The following is a 7,592-nucleotide window of genomic DNA, read 5'->3' on the forward strand; positions in this document are numbered from 1 at the left end:
GGGCCTGGGTCCTCGGGTGAATCCTGCTCTGCTCTTACTGCCATGTGCCCTCAGTGTCCTCTAGAATAGGGCTAGTGCCTGCCCAGGGGGTGACGATGCAAATTCCATGCAGAGTGTCTGGCCCCGAGTTGTTAGCAGCAGCAGAGTTGCTCTTTGAGCCACTGATGTCAGGTTAGAAGGCTAGAGGTGACCTCTTCCAAGCAGCCGTGTTCTGGTCACAACTGACTTGGGCTGACACTGGGTCTGGTCTGGCTAGTCACAGTTGGCTCTTCTGCCCTGTGAGCACCCGGTGCCCGGACTTTTCCAGGCCATCCTGGTTCGTCCCTGGCACTAAGACATCAAGGCCTCCTGTGCAGCCTCACTGTTTTCCTATATCCATCCATCCATCAGAAGAGGCCAAGCACCTGCCAGGTGCCAAATGCAGCCAAGGGCTGGAGTGATGAACTCAAACGTGCTGTCCCGATGTGAGGGGTCTTCCTGTTGTGAGGATTACACACTGAGGCAAGATCCCAAAAGGGAACACAGGTCTCCAGGCGGGTGAGGACTACCGAGTGGCTGCAGCTGTGAGAAACTGGAAACGGCCCTGCAGCAGAATCGGACAGGGCACATGGGCCAGTGAGTCCACTCATGCGTGGGGTGCCACCCAGCAGTCACAGCAAATGAACTGGACTTATTTCTTTCAACATTTGTCCCCCAAATGTGATCAAAGCAGACTGCAGAATGGCTTTGGTGTGAATTTTAAGACCTCACCGCAGTGCCATAGTGTAGTATCTGCATACTATGCAGTATTACTCGGCAGTAATACAGAAGAGTAGGGACCAGGAGGACACGTCACGTTCATGACTGCAGTGGCCTTGAATGGAGGAGGGTGTGGCCTGAGGGCAATGGAACTCCCTCTTGTTTGTGCCGCTTCCTGGCACAGGGAAGGCTTGTGGCATATGTGCCTGTGTGCTGTGTCGTGAACATGTTTGATTTCCAAAGGGAATGACAAGCCAGGGCAGGGCCTTGGCCTGGGCATGGGCGAGGAGGGTACAGATGGCAGCACCTGATCAAGCAGAGTGGGCAGCAGTGTGTCCAGAGGCCTCAGTTCCTCATAGTGCAAGATGCCCAAGCTGGACCAGCTCTTTGGGGAGGGGGCGGGGGAAGGCTCAGGAGGGGTTCCCCAGAAGCAGACCCTGACATGAAAAGCATGAAAAGGGTTCTTTCTGGTCATTGGAAGGGGCTGCTCGGAGGGTGGGAGAGGATGACTTAAACTCACAGACACTCCAGCTCCCCAGCAATCCCAGCAAAGTGGCTTCAAGAGCCCAAGGAGTGGTGGGGGTCTCCAGTGTGGCTGACACCATGCACACAGCAGGGCCCCTGTGAGCCCCTGTGAGTGAGGCTGCATTCTAGATGCAGGGGGCACCAGAGTGGGGGAAAAGCCACCCTGGGAGAAGCTTTTTAACATGAGCAGCTCCAGGCAAGGGTATAGCTAACAAGAAGGCCTTGTCAGGTGCATGCCTGTGTCTGGGGCAGAGGCAGGGAGGGGGAAGGAGGTCAGGAAGGCAGCTGATGTCACATAGGTCATCTTGAGGATTTTGGCTTGTGCTGAGTGAGGCGTGAGCTCCTGGAAGGTCCCAGTCAGACCATGTCTGACTTACATTCTAAAAAGATCATGTTGGTGGCAGGAAGCTGGGGGGTAAAAGTGGGGGTAGTGACAGGTGGGCTCTCTTGGACACGCTTTGAAGGCAGATAATAGATCTGCTGTTGGATTGGCTGTAGGAGGCAGAGAGGAGCCAGTGGCTGCGAGGTGTGGGGCCCCAGCAACTGGGAGGCTGGAGCTGCCACTAGACAAGAGGAAGGACGGGCCCGGGCAAGGCCAGGAGTTCAACCTGGGGTGAGCTGAACTGCGGACCAGGCTATCCAGTCAGACATTCTCACCATCATGTTCCTTTATTCATTGATTGAGGCAGAGTCTCTTGTGGGACTCTGAGGCTAGAGTACATCATCAGCCTAGCTTAAAACAAGCTTAAATCCTGGGCTCAAGTGATCCTCCTGCCTCAGCCTCCCACATAGCTGGGACTAGAGCAGCAGTTCTCAACCTGTGGGTCTCGACCCACAGGAACTGTGTTAAAGGGCCACAGTATCAGGAAGGTTGAGAACCACTGGACTACAGGCACTCGCCACAATGCCTGGCTGTTTTCCTATTATTAGTAGAGATGGAGTCTCACTCACTCTTGCTCAGGCTGGTCTCAAACTCCTGACCTCAAGGGATCTGCCTGGCTTAGCCACCCAGAGTACTAGGTGAGCCACCACACCCAGCCTAATCATATTCCTTTTAAAAGGCCTATGTTGGCTCGGTGTCTGCAGCTCAGTGGCTAGGGCGCCAGCCACATACACCGGAGTTGGCTGGTTCAAATCCAGCCTAGGCCTGCCAAACACCAAATGACAACTACAACCAAAAATTAGCCAGGCGTTGTGGCGGGCGCCTGTAGTCCCAGCTACTTGGGAGGCTGAGGCAAAAGAACTGCTTAAGCCCAAGAGTTTGAGATTGCTGTGAGCTGTCACACCACAGCCCTCTACTGGGGGCAACAGACTCTGTCTCAAAAAATAAAAATAGGCTCGGCGCCTGTGGCTCAAGTGGCTAAGGCACCGGCCACATATACCTGAGCTGGCGGGTTCGAATCCAGCCCGGGCCCAGCAAACAACAATGAGGCTGCAACCGAAAAACAGCTGGGTGTTGTGGCGGGCATCTGTAGTCCTAGCTACTTGGGAGGCGGAGGCAGGAAAATCGCTTGAGCCCAGGAGTTGGAGGTTGCTGTGAGCTGTGATGCCACAGCACTCTACCCAGGGCAACAGCTTGAGGCTCTGTCTCAAAAAAAATAAAATAAATAAAAAATAAAAAAACAATGTGAAAAATAAAAATAAATAAATAAAATAAAAGGCCCATGTCAGTAGAGACTTAGAAGCAAGACATTCTCTAGGTTTGAATTTATAGTGTCTGACATTCTAGAAACTGTCCACCACAAGGAGCAAATTCCACTTGCCTCAGGTCTCCTACTGGAGAGGATTGAACTCACTTGTCCAGTTTTCAAATCTACTTCTTGTTTTCTCAAAGCTGAGCCTACCAGATAAGGAAGCCAGAAAAACTAGGGGAAGTCACTGCCTACTCTAGTTGGCCGAAACCGGACTACAGCTGACCTGGTCGTCAGTCTCCAAAATGGTGCAGAAATTCTAATTTTCACACTCTGTCTCTGGAGCCAGCAAAGCTTGGTTTAAATCCTAAATGTGCCATGTAACTGGCTATGTAAGACACAACAGTCTCTTAACCTCACCGTGCCTCAGTCTGTCATGGGAAAAATGGGGATAAGAATAGTGTCTGACTCAGGGATTAGTGGGAATTGAAAATGTAAATGTTCAGTAAATGTTTTAGATCTCATTACCCCTATTACCATGTAATTATTCAAAGGGGAAGATGGTGACCCGTCTGGCTATCCCTCCATCTATTCATTTGTCATAAATTCTATGAACATTTATACAAGTTTTCGAAACATTGGAACATTTTTCAGTACGTAAAATAGAGCTTTTCCTCACTGGCAGTAGCAGAACTCTGAGGGTCAAGTTCTCCAGGTGGCTGGGTGCTTGTAAGTACCACTCGAAGTCCAGAAGCTATATGCAGCGTCAACAGGTGGTTACAAGACATGGAAGCTCAGATTCATAGATTTGAGTTTCAAGGAAGCTTAGAGCTCCCCTCACCCAGTGGCTTTTCAAATATTTTGTTTCGGGCAGTGCCTGTGGCTCAAAGGACTAGGGCGCCGGCCCCATATACCAGAGTTGGTGGGTTCAAACGCAGCCCTGGCCAAAAACTGCAAAAATAAATAAATAAATAATAAAATATTTTGTTTCAAACCCTTTGCTCAAAAGAAATGTTAACCAGTATATGAAAGAGTGAGTGTGACAGAGCATCCTCCTCCCATCACTGCCAGGGAAACTGGGGCTCCCAGGGCACAACATGAAGGCTGACCTACTTGCTCCTTGCTGGGGAACACAGGTCCAGAAAGGGGAGCTGTGGACAAGGACACATAATAGAGACTTTATTTCAGAACTGGAACGTGGCAATGCACTTAGGATACCAGGTAGGGGTTAAAAATAAAAACAGTTCTACAAAGGAAAAACTGATTGAAATAGTAAGCTCAATGGCTAGGTTAACTCATAGAACAGATACACCCAAAGAGAGAATCAGTAGCCTAGAAGATAGATTTGAAGAAATTACTCAGAATGCAGCAAAAAGAGACAAAATACGGAAGAGCGGCTAAGAAACAAAGGATAGAGTGAGAGGACACTATAAATACAACCAGAGTTTCTGAAGGAGGTAATGGGAGAGAAACAAAATTCAAAGAGAGCATAGCAGGACATTTCCCAAAATGGAACGTTGCCAAATTTCAGATTGAAGAAGTCAGACAAGGCCAGGTGCCATGGCTCATGCCTGTAATGGAAGCACTCTGGGAGGTCGAGGTGGGTGGATTGCTTGAGCTCAGGAGTTGGAAACCAGACTGAGAACAAAAAGTGAGACCTCGTCACTAAAAATAGCCGGGTATTGTGGCAGGAGCCTGCAGTGCCAGCTACTAGGGAGGCTGAGGCAAAAGGATCGCTTGAGCCCAAGACTTTGAGGTTGCTTTGAGCCATGAGGTCACTGCTCTCTACCCGGGGCGACAAACTGAGACTCTGTCCATCACCACCCCCCAAATTGGTTGAGCCTCAGACTTTGAGGTTGCTGTGAGCTATGATAACACAGCACTCTACAGAGGAAAAAAAGTTAATTCCAAAACACAATAAATAAAAAGAAACCCACAGTTAAAGTCATAACAGAACATTGTTCATTGACTTCAGTGCCTAGAAGAGTGCTGGGACCCACTCAGTGCTTTACAAAAGTCAAATGAATGAGAACTGGAGAACACCTAGACAAAAAATTAAGATCCCCAAAACAGCCAGATAGAAAAGAGAGGGTCCTAAAAGGAATGGCAGGCCAGGTACGGTGGCTCACACCTGTAATCCTAGCACTCTGGGAGGCCGAAGCAGGAGGAACACTTGAGCTCAAGAATTGGAGACCAGCCTGAGCACCTGAGCACGAGCAAAACACCACCCTGGTCTCTACTAAAAATAGAAAAACTAGCCAGGCATTGTGGCACATGCCTGTAGTCCCAGCTACTCAGGAGGCTGAGGCAGGAGGATCACTTGAGCCCAGGAGTTTGAGGTTGCTGTGAGCTAGGACACCACAGCCCTCTACCCAGGGCAACACAGACAGACTCTGGCTCAATGTGAAAAACGGAATGACAGTTTTGGCAGCTGATGTCTCAATGGTAATGAAAGAAATCAGCAGACAGTGGGATATCTTTTTTGTTTGTTTGTTTGAGACAGAGTCTTACTTTGTCACCCTCAATAGAGTGCTATAGCGTCATAGCTCACAGCAACCTCAAACTCCTGGGCTCAAGCGATCCTCTTGCCTCACCCTCCCAAACAGCTGGGACTATAGGCACTCACAACAATGCCCTGCTAGTTTTTCTATTTTTTTTTAGAAGAGACTGGATCTTGCTTTTTGGCTCAGGCTGGGCAGGAAATCCTGAGCTCAAGCAATCCACTAGCCTCAGCCTTCCAGAGTACTAGGATTACAGGCATGAGCTACCACACTCAGCCTGACAGTGGGATATCTTGAAAGTGGTGAGAAAAATAACTGTCAACCTAAAATTATGCCCCAGGGAGTTATCTTTAAGAAATGAGAGGGTGGTGCCTGTGGCTCAAAGGAGTAGCGGGCCGGCCCCATATGCCGGAGGTGGTGGGTTCAAACCCAGCCCTGGTCAGAAACTGCAAAAAAAAGGGTGGTGCCTGTGGCTTGGTGAGTAGGGCGCCGACCCCATATACCGAGGGTGGCGGGTTCAAACCCAGCCCCGGCTGAACTGCAACCAAAAAATAGCCGGGCGTTGTGGCGGGCGCCTGTAGTCCCAGCTGCTCGGGAGGCTGAGGCAGGAGAATCGCTGAAGCCCAAGAGCTAGAGGTTGCTGTGAGTCCTGTGACATCATGGCACTCTACTGAAGGTGGTAAAGTGAGACTCTGTCTCTACCAAAAAAAAAATATTAAAAAATATATATATATATAAAAAAAAAAGAGAGAGTCATTCAGAAGGATGACAATAGAGTTTATCATCCACAGATCTTCCATACAGAAACATCTAAAGAATCATTTGATGAAAAAGGAAATTTTTCCAGAAAGAAGATCTGGGATGGATGAAGTTAAATAGTAAACATGTGGTTTAGTTTCCAAGACAAATAATAACCAAACGAGGAGATGACCAGAGACAAAGTGTTCTAACCTTCTTGGTCTGAGAACAGGGTAAATACTGGATTAGCTTTAGGTTTTGTTAAATACACCTAATAAAATATCTTGGATAACCATTGAAATAATAGACATGGATATGCAGTTTCTGAGCCAGAGGTAGGAAAAAAAGAAAAAAAAGAATGAGGAAAAAGAAAATCTTGATCAAGTCTGAAAAATGTAAGAAAGGAGAATAAAATTTTTTGACCTTTAGCAAGCACAAAAATAAGAGGGTCAATATAAATGTCAAAATTATACATTTGTAAGTGAATTACACTCTAGTTAAGATTCGGGATTGAGGGGCGGTACCTGTGGCTCAGTGGGTGGGATGCCAGCCCCATATACTGAAGGTGGCGGGTTGGGCCCTGGCGGAACAACAACAAGAACAACGACAAAAAATAGCTGGGCGTTGTGGCGGGCGCCTGTAGTCCCAGCTACTCGGGAGACTGAGGCAAGAGAATCTCCTAAGCCCAGAGTTGGAGATTGCTGTGAGCTGTGACGTCATGGTACTCTACCGAGGGCGACAAAATGAGACTCTCTCTCTAAAAAAAAAAAAAAAAAAGATACAGGATTGTCAGATTAGATTTTTTTAAAGTTCCAAATATATTGTCTTTACAAGTCACATTATCTCAAATTATGGACACAGGAGGACTGAATGTAAATAAATGAAGAAGTTATATACCAGGCAAATGAGGACCAAAATAGAGCTGGGTACCTAAATTGATATCCCACAAGATTGACTTTAAGGCAAAAAAATATTACTAGAGATAAAAGAGGGTCAAAACCTATGTAACAAAAGGTTCCCTCTACCAAATTTAGGAGGAGATTTCAGACACACAGCCTTAAGAAGAATGCAGTAATCACTCTCTCCCTCAAGAAATGCTTTAGACAGAGTTTTGTTTGTTTGTTTGAAGACAGTCTCACTTTGCAACCCTTGATAGAGTGCTCTGGCGTCACAGCTCACAGCAACCTCAAACTCTTGAGCCCAAGTGATTCTCTTGCCTCACCCTCTAAAGTAGCTGGGGCAACAGGCGCTCACTGCCTCAATGGCCCTGCTATTTTTAGAGACGGGGGTCTCACTCTTGCTCAGGGGAGGTAGGTGTTACCACCCTCCTTCTACGGATGAGAAGCCTTAGGTTCAGAAAGATTAGAGACTTGCTCAAGGTCACACAGCAGAACAATCTTATCACAGGTTTTCTGACTTCTGGCCCAATGCCCTTTCTGTTACAGGCGATATAAGGACC

Source organism: Nycticebus coucang, chromosome 22 (assembly GCF_027406575.1).
Source record: "Nycticebus coucang isolate mNycCou1 chromosome 22, mNycCou1.pri, whole genome shotgun sequence".
Lineage (NCBI taxonomy): Eukaryota > Metazoa > Chordata > Mammalia > Primates > Lorisidae > Nycticebus > Nycticebus coucang.